The 13,787-nt window shown below is 38.9% G+C and overlaps 1 protein-coding gene across 2 annotated transcripts in view; it reads right to left on the bottom strand.

Moving 5' to 3' along the window:
* SASH1 (SAM and SH3 domain containing 1) overlaps positions 1-13,787 on the bottom strand; it is an 866,583-nt gene that overhangs the window by 343,140 nt on the left and 509,656 nt on the right. The window lies entirely within an intron of this gene.

Genomic DNA, 13,787 nt, shown 5'->3' with positions numbered 1-13,787 from the left:
TGGGAGAAAAAAATTATTTCCTGACCCCAAATAGGCAATCAGTTAGACCTGCAGCAACTGTCAAGCCAGGTTCACATTCCTAGTTCTGGATGGAGAATGGAGCTGAAAAAGACTCCACATGGCTTCTGCTCTAGGTTAAATCCTGGAAGCTGGGCAACAGTGGCCAATCAGCATCCCTCCTCCATCTGGCCAAAGAGTGCCAGAAACTCCTGTGGGGAGGAGCTATCTAGTGTGGGGGTGGCCCTAGACTAGCTGCCAGCAACTGGAACCCTAGGCAATCGGCGCCTCCCCACCCCCAACCCTAAAGGCAGATCTAGGCTGAGGTTTTTGGTAAACTGGGAAACATTTTGCCCCTTTTTTTCCCCTTTTGATGTTTTTAAGCGTTATTTTTTTTAAACAGAGGCTTAATTATTTGGTTTGTCCATCCCTCTGTCCAACCAATGTTTCTGAGATCAGAAAATAGAGACAAGAAATTTTCAGAATAGATTTGTACATGACAACTAGATGATATTTCAGTCTAATTTCAAATAAAAAATGCATTAAAAATGTTCATTATAATTTTTATTACTACAAAACCAAAATCATCCATTATGCTATCCTGCTTTAACTGCCATTACCACCACATCTAATATAGAAAGAAATAAGAAAACTCTTCAATGAACTTTAACCTGTATTTACAAAACACTCCAAATAAAACACACTGTGCTCTTAAAACATGAATTTCCTTGCTTTAAGTTTTGAAAATTCAGTCACTAGTTCTTTTAGATCCAGTTTTCCAGTTATTTCATGCTCTATTGACATTGTGGCAAGTCCAACAAGTCTTTCTTGCACCATTGTTGAACACAGTTTTTATCAATTTTATCAAGTTTTTATCAATTTTAACTTTGAGAAGCTACGTTCCCCGCTAGCTACGGAAACTGGCAAAGTTAAAAGAATGCACAGAGCTATTAAAATGTTTGGAAAACTGTCAGAGTTTATTTTCACAAAAACAAACTTTAGTACTTCTTCAGGAGCGGAATGTTTCTTAAGTCATCTTGAAAAAGCCTGAAGCTCACTACACAAATATGTAGTATCCATGTCTTTTGAATTTTCATGAGTCAATGCAGACTCCAGTTTTATATAAAATTCTCTTATCTGTTTTGCTGTTTTCTTTTGCAAGCTGTGGATATCATATAGAAAGCCAAATACTGACTCTAGCAGCTGCATCTGTTGAAATCTTTCGTCAACCGAATAAATAGCAGTATCAAGGACTGCAAAGTAGAAATTCACTTTGAACCTTTGTTTTGGGTTCTGAATGAGTGTGTCTCATCCTTCATATGAAAACTGCTGTTTCTTTTGCCGAATGCGAACTGGCTCTGGTTCAAATTCTGTCGGAAAGTCTATTTCTTCAGGAAGCTCGAGAGAATTTACCAGTGTTCTTTCAAACCCTTCATCGATGAAGTGAGCTGTAGCTCACGAAAGCTTATGCTCTAATAAATTTGTTAGTCTCTAAGGTGCCACAAGTACTCCTTTTTTTTTGCGAATACAGACTAACATGGCTGCTACTCTGAAACCTTTCATCACTTCTGAATTCTTCCAGGATATTTTTAATTTGCTGCAGTTTTTGAATAGCAGAAGTTCTTTCCCTGAAGCTGCTTACTAGTGAGGTTAATTTCGAAAAGGATATTATACCACAAAATGAGTGAAGTCATAAATTTGAACTTGGAAAGGCCATTTGCAAGAGCTTCTGCATCTGAATGTGCCGTATTGCCAGATGATCCAGTAAAGGTAGTATCAGAAATTTTAATTAGAGCATCATAAATGTTTCCAAGTTCATAGCAAAGAGGCTTCAAAAGCATCAATGCGACACTCCCATCTTGTCTGACTAAGTGGTTTCAGTTAGAGAATTCACATGGTGAGTTAGAATCTCCCAACAGCGTGTTGAGCCTGAGTAAACACCAACAAATTGCACCAGGTCAAAGAAACAGCTTCTCTCCAAACAGCATCTAGCAGCATCATTGACAATCAAATTCAGAGAATGTGCACTACAAGGAATGAAAAAAGCCCTAGGATTGATTTCCATCATTTTCCTTCGCACACCATTGTCTTTACCCTTCATCATAGCCTTGGCCACGTAAGTTTTCAACAGATAATGACATTGTTTGAAGCTCTTGTAGAATAGTTTCAGTCATAAATGCTCTAGTCATCTTCAGTGGTACGAAACCCAAAAAATGTTCCTTTCTGAGCACTTCTACATTATCTTCATCTGCAGACTTTTCCATATCCACAAAACGAATGATCGTCATTTGTTCAGTGACTCACGTCTGGCGTACAGTCCAGTATTATTGAAGAGTATTTTGCAGAATGGGCAGCTTCTACAATTTTCTTTTTAATGGCATTTGCTAGGATTTGAATCAGTTCATTCTGCATATTGTTTTCTAAGTAATGAACCTGTTTCATGATCAGTTATTTTACTTAGATGCTCCTTCATGACTGGATTAAACAAAGCTAGGTATTCAACAAATTTTAAAAAGTTTCCATTACCTGGAGTGTATAATTTTTCATTTCTACCACAGCTGCTGAATGCTAAATTTTGCCCACTGAGAACTCTCAATAAAGCAATCAGAGGCTCGAATATTTGTTGCCAATATTCTTCTTTTTCCTTGATCACACATAAGTTTTCTTCATCAATAGTTTCTTTTTTCCCAATTGTAATTCAAGTTCTTTCCAATTTTGAAAATATTCCAAATGTTCTGTACTTTTCATGTGAAGAGACAATTGAATATATGTTTTTCCAGTCCTTCAAACCATTTTCAGTAAGTGATGTACCAATTGCTTGATTTCTAAACAACTTGCAGCAAAAGCAAAACACAGAGTCCTTCAACCCTGAATACTGTAACCAGTTTTGAGGAATTTCTTCCCCATTAGTGAGTTTCCTCTTGTAATGCTGAGCAGAGAATTTTATTTTATTTCCATCCTTAGGGAAGGGAAATTCATGAACTTGTTCAGGTCCATGTTCCATGATAATTTTCCACACACTGTCATCACATCTGGGCCATGAAGCTGGGTCCCTATACTATAACTTGTTTGTAACTTCCTCATTCTTTCTTCTACTTCATTTACTTCAATTTCTGCATGTCTCTCTGAAGATGAATACATTTTCTCCAATTCCATATCAGTCTGACGCTGTAAACTGCCTTAATCCAGAAGTAAGTTTCCATCATCTTGAGTTTCCAAACTGCTTTTTTGTGGATGTGAGCTACTCTCATCTCGAAGTAATATACCTTCATCTTGATGTTCCAAACTGCTTCCATGCGGATATGAGCTAACCTCCTTTCCAAGTAAAATTCCTTCATCTGGATGCTGTGAACTGCTTCCATCTTTAAAAACACCATCCTAGCCACTATGGATGTAGAAGCCCTCTACACCAACATTCCACACAAAAAATGGACTACAAGCCATCAGGAACAGTATCCCTGATAATGTCACGGCTAACCTGGTGGCTGAACTTTGTGACTTTGTCCTCACCCATAACTATTTCACATTTGGGAACAATGTATACCTTCAAATCAGCGGCACTGCGATGGGTACCCACATGGCCCCACAGTATGCCAACATTTTTATGGCTGACTTAGAACAACGCTTCCTCAGCTCTCGTCTCCTAATGCCCCTACTCTACTTGCGCTACATTGATGACATCTTCATCATCTGGACCCATGGAAAAGAAGCCCTTGAGGAATTCCACCATGATTTCAACAATTTCCATCCCACCATCAACCTCAGCTTGGACCAGTCCACACAAGAGATCCACTTCCTGGACACTACGGTGCTAATAAGCGATGGTCACATAAACACCACCCTATATCAGAAACCTACTGACCGCTATTCCTACCTACATACCTCTAGCTTTCATCCAGATCATACCACACAATCCATTGTCTACAGCCAAGCTCTACGATATAACCGCATTTGCTCCAACCCCTCAGACAGAGACAAACACCTACAAGATCTCTATCATGCATTCCTACACCTACAATACCCACCTGCTGAAGTGAAGAAATAGATTGACAGAGCCAGAAGAGTACCCAGAAGTCACCTACTACAGGACAGGCCCAACAAAGAAAAGAACAGAACGCCACTAGCCATCACCTTCAGCCCCCAACAAAACCTCTCCAACGCATCATCAAGGATCTACAACCTATCCTGAAGGACGACCCATCACTCTCACAGATCTTGGGAGACAGGCCAGTCCTTGCTTACAGACAGCCCCCCAATCTGAAGCAAATACTCACCAGCAACCACACACCACACAACAGAACCACTAACCCAGGAACCTATCCTTGCAACAAAGCCCGTTGTCAACTCTGTCCACATATCTATTCAGGGGACACCATCATAGGGCCTAATCACATCAGCCACACTATCAGAGGCTCGTTCACCTGCGCATCTACCCATGTGATATATGCCATCATGTGCCAGCAATGCCCCTCTGCCATGTACATTGGTCAAACTGGACAGTCTCTACGTAAAAGAATGAATGGACACAAATCAGACGTCAAGAATTATAACATTCAAAAACCAGTTGGAGAACACTTCAATTTCTCTGGTCACTCAATTACAGACCTGAGGGTGGCTATCCTTCAACAAAAAAGCTTCAAAAACAGACTCCAACGAGAGACTGCTGAATTGGAATTAATTTGCAAACTGGATACAATTAACTTAGGCTTGAATAGAGACTGGGAATGGATGAGTCATTACACAAAGTAAAACTATTTCCCCATGTTATTTCTCCCCCCCCACCCCACCCCCTATTGTTCCTCAGATATTCTTGTTAACTGTTGGAAATAGCCTACCTTGCTTGTCACCATGAAAGGTTTTCCTCCTCCCCCCACCCCCCGCTGGTGATGGCTTATCTTAAGTGATCACTCTCCTTACAGTGTGTATGATAAAAACCATTGTTTCATGTTCTCTGTGTGTGTATATCAATCTCCCCTCTGTATTTTCCACCAAATGCATCCGATGAAGTGAGCTGTAGCTCACGAAAGCTTATGCTCTAATAAATTTGTTAGTCTCTAAGGGGCCACAAGTACTCCTTTTCTTTTTGCGAATACAGACTAACACGGCTGCTACTCTGAAACCCATCTTTATTTGGATTAAAGATAAGATATTTCAGGAAGGATCCCTGCTGTTTTGCATGGTCCTTTTCCTTCTCAGCCTTTTGTTAACGATACTCAGCTCCTGAAGGTTTTCTTTTTCCTCTTTCTGCTATGGCACATTTTAATATTATGTACTGTGCTCCTGACCGCAAGCATTATAGTATTAACGCTGTTCCTTTTCTTTTATGGACCTTATTTATTACATGTGAACCAGGTATAACAAAGAAAAGTTCATAATTATACAGCCCGATAATAATGCTAAGGTTTAATAATGCTTAAAGATACTCACATTTTGGATTTATAATGCTGAAATAAATTATTCTTTGGCACCAAGAAACAATTTTCCATAATATTTGCTTGATTCTTAACCATCTACCTGCAATGTGTGTTAAAATGACCGTTTGACACTATCAACTCGCGATATCTCTGCTCTACATGAATTTCCGGCTATGCAATCTTGATGTATATTCGAGTTAGGTATCACTAGCATTGCAGCTCTTGCTGCTGGTGGATGTGTTTCATTGTGGCTGAGTTATTGCTTATCAAAATTGCAGAGCAGGTCATCTTGACCCTACATCGCAAATTGAAAAAAAAATTCACTAAAATATTTATTTTTGCAGTAAATAAAAGATTTGACATATTAATAAATTCTCAGAAATGTAGATAATTATAATTCATATTCCCTCCACATACTCATGTGAATTGAAATGACATCTGTGGTTTTTTATTTTTTTGGGGTTTTTTTTTCTTAATTAGATTTTTTCCTTGAATTTGGCACCCCATTTAACTTAGCACCCTCAGCGACTGCCTAGTTCGCCTATATGGATGGGCCGCCCCTGCCTAGTGTCCCTTAGTGAGAATCTCCCTCTCCTGCTGCTGGGACTCTCTCTCTTTCACCATCAGCTCCAGCAATTTCCCACACCCATTGAGGCAGGTGGGTGGCTTTATCTTGTTTATCTGAAACAAGTTCATACCCCAAATGTCTATTAATTGCAAGTACATTCAGATAATCAAAGCTTCACTGTACTTCACAAATACTGAGTGTAACAACTTAAATGCAGATTAAGACATGCATGGTGAATTCTTTTTATCTCCTCTTTTTGGGAGAGCTTATTGCTCCAACTCTCTCTCTCTCCCCCACTATAATCTGTCTTTGAGTCCACACCTTATTTTGTTGTTCAGAATTGCATATGTACAAGTCACTTCATTTAAGTGGTCACATTTTACAATAAATAGTTTTAGTGTCCAATTCATGGTACCTCTCTCTGCCAAAAGACATTTTCCCATAGGAAGCACATGCACTTTTTTAAAAATCATATCAATTTTATTAAACACTGCAAAGTATCAATGTTGTCAACCAAATATTTAAAATATTCCAACATAGGTAATAATTTAAATCTGCGCTTGTTATTCTGTACAATATACAGTGAAAGTCAATGTCTTGATGGATCACTCATGGAAAACTGAAGTAATTACCATCATCCTAATATTTCTATTTAAATGCATGAAAAACTGATTAGCTGAAGGAGGCCCTATAAATAGCAGAAATGCCATCTGCTTAATATTTATGCTAATATGAAATTCCTTTTCCCCTAAAGGTTAGAGGTAATGCATGAGTGTGAAATGCAGCCAACTTTTAAAAAAATAATCCAGAATGCCACTTGAACTAACCATTTGAGTTTATGACCATTCTGGGGTCTATAGACAATGGGACAAACTCTTCTCTTGGTGTAACTCTGCCGGTTTCTTTTGAGACAATTCTATGATTTAAGTGGAACTACACTAGGAGACAATTTGGCTCACTGTGTACTCTGTGTTTACTGTATGAATATTTTGCATATATATCAATACACACTCTTGCAGCACTGCCATATAGATGTTACAGTTATGGCTAAAGAGGACTTTTCTTCATAAGCCCCTATATTTAGGCACCTATAACTTTTCAAAAAGTTGACCTATAGACTGTGATTTCCTTTGCTTTTTTTATGACCAAAAGGTAAATACAGTGTGTAGGTTTTGCCACTGAGAGAACTGGATTGGGTCTTGCCTTGGAAGAGGTGCTTAATACTTCTTTCGGGACAAATTGTGGCCCATCCTGAATATCTGTGTAAATGGGGAAGTGGACATATGGCAGCTCCTTACTCCCCTGAGCAATGCACTGCACCACCAATTTCTGTGCTCGGCAGAACTGCTATGCTTTCCCCTCACCCAGGATGGCAGGAGGGGATGGAACCTTGACTCTGCCCCACCAGCATGCCCAGTGACATAGCTACACCAGCACATCAAGAAACCTGCTCTGCAACAGTTATCAACTCATCTCAATTTACTTGCTTTCCTCTATAAATGCCAACAGAGGAATAGAAAAATGCTTAAACTTTTCTTTTGAAAAGGAAGGGTTTTAAATTTCAGGATTTACAATTTGAAGGGTGCGCTATCAGCAGCTGATTAGTTTTTTGTTGTAATTGACTAACTGAAAGCAAAATTGACAATGTCCCTTAAATTTTCAGATCTCAGCTGGGAGTATGCATGGGTGCCAGTTAAACTTATCTCTTGCATTTTAAATAAAATCTATTTGAGCGCAAGTCAATAATTCTTACAAAGTCACTTTTCTGAGACTATCTGTCCTTTAGAGTACTATAGTTATCGTACATAGTAATATATGGTATGGCATAAGCAACGAGGCTGGTTACTTAGTCTTTTCACAAAACTGATTCACTTAAAATTTTAGTTATAACATGAAGGAGACAGAATCCAGTCAAGACATTTCCAGTTGTCTGATTTGGGGTGTTAGTATGAGCTCATTTTTTAAATGATATATAGTTCAGGAATGTAGAAAATGTAAGAAACCATTAAATACATCAAAGAGCTGAATAAAATAAAACTAAAAAAAAGTTTTCCAAAGGATGTATGTTTAAGGACAGAACTAGTTTCCTTAAACTAGCTCATGTAAACAACTAAGTGTAAAACCTTCCAAGCCTGCTCCCTATTGTATATAATATATTTAACTGCTTACCAGAGCAAAGCAGGTGTGGTTTTATTATTCCCAAGTGTGCTGAAATCGTTTTCTCAAGAAAAACAACATCTGTTTTTCCCCTTGCATCTTCATAATTTGAAAGCAGATTTTTAAAAAACAACCACCCTGGATTCAATTTATGTAAATTAGCTTGTAATGGAAAATTAATATTTTCTATAGGAGACAGAGAAGCAAGGTAAGAACAACTAGAAATAATTTTCCAGATCTCAGGTTTTTCCTCTAACACACATCCATTTGCTAAAATAGTTGTGTCAAATATATATTTTAAAATAGCCCATGCTCTTCCCTAAGCCAATTTACTCTAACTGCAAGTTGGAGACAAGTTGGCCTAATAGTATTTGTTAGTCTCAAGTTGTTGCTGTGCTGTTTATGTCCCATATTGTTTGTTAAGCTTCCCTTGTATGCAACATAAATATATAAAAGCCTGACCAAAAAGAGAGGGAGGGGTAATACAATAAATCACACTCAGCTACTGGCAGCCATGGAAGGATGAATTAATAAATGCATCAATGGCTTTTATTGCACTAGGACATAACAAGCCAATCACAGTGCCTTTAAGTGAAACTGCTGTATTTATTACGTGGCAGCTCTTATAGGATTTAATATACACAACTACAGAATACAAGGGGAATGGAATAATATTTTATTTCCTCAGGGAGCAAAGAATTCATTCAGTAATGGGCATCTCTAGATTTGATTCCACTCACTGAGAAAGACCTTCGCAGCTCACATGGGAGGTTCAGTGTTCTTGAGTTGTGAAAACTTATTTCATTTCCAAATCCCACATGTGCTCTTTAGGTAACCTCTGTATAATCCTTTCATTCTGATGCTAGGAGGTGATAATCTTGCATCTTTAACATGGACATTATAGTGGTAGGCCATGTCAATCATTATGCCTGTAGCACTGAAAATTTTAAGGACCCTCTCACTTGCCAATCCAGGGCCACTCTTCGTGGAGCTAATCCAGTCTAATAATTTATATTCTCATAAAACATGTCCTCCTAAGGGAGGCATGCCCTCTCATCAGATGTATTCTGCAAGTCCTAGGGGTATGTTCTTCAGGGGTTAACAAGATGATAGCTTGGAGATGAGGCAGTAGGATGTTGCTCTATGAACTGTAAAATCCATCTTGAAAGAAACTTGGCAAAGGGTCTTAGGCCCTGTCTTAATTAAAATGGAGCTTGTTGTCCAAGTAAACGGAACACAGTTGGGATTTACTCTCTGCATAATTTACACAACTCTTGCTGGTTTGCTCTCAAAGAAGCAGCACAGAATTTAATTCTGGGGCAAGCCCTGCCTGATTTTAGTCCAGGATACTATAACCAGAATTAAAAAAAAAAGAAAGAAAAAAAAAGAGAGACATCATGAAATTGGACTGACTTAGCTCAAAGTTTTAAAAACTTTTACATCATTAATCATAATACATATTAATAGGACATCATTTTTAATATGTCTTGGAATATCTCAAGCATTTAAAGGTGCACCTCAAAAAGAGCTAGTAATTATTTATAAGCTTTCCCAATTTAAGTAATAGGGTACTTAATGTAAGTGAGACAGAGGGAAGAAAAAACAGCTAGCACTGTAACTACTTATTTTCAATGTAACCAGGGGACAAAAAACAGGGGAGTTTGAGAGGGAGATGATCTGTTGAAGAAAGAGCAGGCACTAATTCTTTGGGTGAGTAGGAAAGCTTGTTTGTCTGTTTGGTTTTCCCTTTGGCTTGCTTAAAGTTTGCAGTATGGCCTTTTGGGGAATGTGTGGGAGTAGGGGCTAGGGAACTACTAACTGCTAGTTGGATTGGCACAAGCAATGCTCTAGTCCCCTGCCTTTTGATCAATGTCTCTTAACGTACCTTGGAAATACCTTCCAGGTGGCAAAACCACCACATTCCTTTGTCTAGGATGTGGATAACTTTAGCCCAGTGTGGCAGATGCATTTTAAGAACATAAATCCCAATAGGTTTGTAATTTTGAATTTGTTCTCCACACATACACCATTCAATAATATTAATGATCAGTATGATATTAGCTTTCTATTGCTATCTTACATGACACCTTCTAGACACAGATGACGACATTAGTGAGCTGAGGTACACTCAGCTGGTCAAGCCAGCTGAAACTCACTACTAGATACCAGTCAGCCTCTTGCCCTGGGATGCTGTTAGGGTCACAACTATCCAGACATCTATTGAGAAAATAACACAGCAGGGCACAGATTACCCAACAATTTCTTGGAATCCACTGGAGACAACTTTTGATAAAAAAAAGATGAAGAAGTGACTAGGGGAGAAGCTGTTCTGGATTTTGATTCCAACAAACAGGGAGGAACTCGTTAAGAATTTGAAGGTGGAAGGCAGGTTAGGTGAAAGTGATTATGAAATCACAGAGTTCAGGATTCTAAGGAATGGTAGGAGGGAAAACAGCAGAATAAAGACAATGGACTTCAAGAAGGCAGAGTTTAGCAAACTCAGAGAATTGGTATGTAAGATCCCCCAGGAATCATGTCTCAGAGGAAAAAAAGGATTCAGGAGAGTTGGCAGTATATATATTTTTTTTTAAAGAGACACTATTCAGGGCACAAGAGCAAACTATCACAATACATAGGCAGAACAGGAAGTATGGTACGAAACCACCCTGGCTTAACCAGAAAGTCTTTTACAATCTGAAATTCAAAGAAGAGTCATACAAAAAAGTGGAAACTAGGTCGGATAATGAAGGATGAATATAAAAGAATGACACAAGCAAGTATGCAGGAACAAATTAGAAAGGACAGGGCATAAAATGAAATTAAACTAGGGACATAAGGAGTAACAAGAAAACAGTTTATAAATATGTTAGAAGCAAGAGAAAGACCAAAGACAGAGTAAGCCTGTTACTCAATGAGGAGGGAAAGATAACAGACAACAGCAATGACCCAAGTGTTAAATCTTTTTTGTTGTTGTTTTGGTTTTCACCAGAAAGGTTAGCAGTGACTGGATGACTAACATAGTGAATATCAGTGTAAACAGAGTAGGATCTGAGGCTAAAATAGGGAAAGAATTATTTTGAAATATTAGTCAGCAGGGCCTGATGAAATACATCCTAGAATAGTTAGGAACTGGCTAAAGAGATCTGTGAGCCACTAGTGATTATCTCTGAGAACTTGTGGAGGACAGGAGAGATCCCAGAGGGCTGGAAATGGGCAAATAGAGTATCTATCTATCTATCGAAAGGGGAAAAAGGACAGCCCATGGAATTATAAACCAGTCAACTTAACTTCAATACCAGAAAATATAATGGAACAAATAATCAATTTGTAAGCACCTAAAAGATAATAAAGTGATAAATAAGAGTCAGCAGGATATATGAAGAACAAATCATTGTAAACCAAGCTAACATCCTTCTTCAACAGGGTAGCAAGCCTTGTGGATAGGGAGAAAGTAGTAGATGTGATATATCTCAGCTTTAATATGGCTGTTGATACTGCCTTACATGACCTCATAAACAAAGTAGCGAAATATAGCCTAGATGAACCAACTATTATGTTGATGCACAACTAGATGGAAAAGCATACTAAGAGAATAGTTATCAACAATTCACAGTCAAGCTGGAAGGGCATATCTAGTGGAGTCTCACAGGAATCTGTCCTGTATGTGGTTCTATTCAATGCCTTCATGAATGATTTGGATGAAGGCAGAGAGAGAGTACATTTATAAAATTTGTGGAAGATACCCAGCTGGGAGTGGTTGCAAATGCTTTGGAGGACAGGATTAGAACTCAAAATTATCTTGACAAAATGGAGGAATGGTCTGAAATAAATAGGATGAAATTCAATAAGGAAAAATGCAAAGTTAGGCTGGAATAATTGCACAAATACAAAATGACTGCCTAGGGAAAGAGTACTGCAGAAAAGCATCTGAGGGTTATAGTGGGTCACAAAATAAATGAGAGTCAACAATGTAATAGTGTTGCAAAAAAAATGAACAGCATTTTGGAATACATTAGCAGGAGTGTTGTAAGCAAAACACAAGAATTCTTCCACTCTACTCAGCACTAATAAGGAGTACTGTGTCCAGTTCTGGAAACTATATTTAGGAGAATTGTGGAGAAACTGGAGGTGAAAGGTGAGAGAGCAACAAAAAAAATTATTAAAGGTCCTCTAGAGAATATAAACTACAAGGAAAGATTGAAAAAAAAATTGGGCTTGTTTAGTCTGGAGAAGAGAAGACCAAAGGGGGACATAGTCTTCAAGCATGTAAAAAGTTATTATAAAGAGGATGGTGATAAATTATTCTTGTTATTCCCTGAGGACAGGACTAGGAATAATGGGCTTTAATTGCAGCAAGAAAGATTTAGGTTAGACATTAGGAAAAACTTCCTAACTGTAAGGGTAGTTAAGTATTGAAACAAATTACCTAGGGGAATATGGGATCTCGATCACTGGAGGTTTTTAAGAACAGGTTAGACCAGTGGTTCCCAAACTTGTTCCGCTGCTTATGCGGGGAAAGTCCCTGGCAGGCCGGACTGGTTTGTTTACCTGTCGCGTCCGCAGGTTCGGCCGATTGCGGCTCCCAGTGGCCACGATTTGCTGCTTTAGGCCAATGGGAGCTGCTGGAAGCGGCACGGGCCGAGGGACATACTGGCTGCCGGTTCCAGCAGCTCCCATTGGCTGGAGCAGTGAACCATGGCCACTAGGAGCCGCGATCGGCCAAACCTGCGGACGCGACAGGTAAACAACCAGCCCAGCCCGCCAGGGGCTTTCCCCGAACAAGTGGCGGAACAAGTTTGGGAACCACTGGGTTAGACAAAGACCTGTCAGAGATGGCCTAGATAATACTTAGTCCTGCCTCAGTGCAGGAGACTGGGCTAGCAGACCTATCAAAGTCCCTTCCAATCCTACATTTCTATGAGTTTAAGTCATCATGGCTAGAGGGGTTACCCATATATAATATAAAGCGGTTTATAAAATAATATGTGGGGTTACCCATATATAATAATATAAAGCCACTGAAAATATATGTGCATACATGTATACATCATTGTATAAATCTAATTCTGCAGGTTACTTGTCATCTTAAATTGTAAACTCTGAGACAAGGATTGTGTCTAGGGCCTAGTCCACACTTAAAAGTTAGATAGACCCAGCTACATATACTCAGGGTTGGGAAAAAATGTGCAAGCTGCGTACCACAGTTAGGCCGACCTAATCCCCAGTATCGATGCAGCTAGGTTGACAGAAGAATTTTCCCATCAAGCTAGCTACCACCTCTTGAAGATATGAATTAACTACACTGATGGAAAAAAAAGTTGTGTGAATGTAGGAAGTAGCTGCGCCATGGTGCTACAGCTGCATAGACATACAATTTGTATGTGATCCTGAGGCCAAATAGATGGGATTTAGCATTTTGTGTTCTTTGGCTTTCTACCCAGGTAGTTAGTAAAGTTATTACATTCTCCATCTGCTGTTTTCCATCCCACAAATGGCTGAGCTTTGGTAACTGCCAACCTCATTAATTACTCGGGGATAATATCAGCAAAGAGACTCCATATACTGTATCTCCACTTGCTGGCAAGGGAAGTTTCTGGGTTGGCACAGAAAAATAAAAAAAAGAGCATTATTGCAGAAGTGGCAGGTAGGAA

The sequence above is a fragment of the Dermochelys coriacea genome, chromosome 3 (assembly GCF_009764565.3).
Source record: "Dermochelys coriacea isolate rDerCor1 chromosome 3, rDerCor1.pri.v4, whole genome shotgun sequence".
Lineage (NCBI taxonomy): Eukaryota > Metazoa > Chordata > Testudines > Dermochelyidae > Dermochelys > Dermochelys coriacea.
Note: the sequence above shows the minus strand (reverse complement) of the source record. Positions and strands in the feature narration are given on the sequence as shown.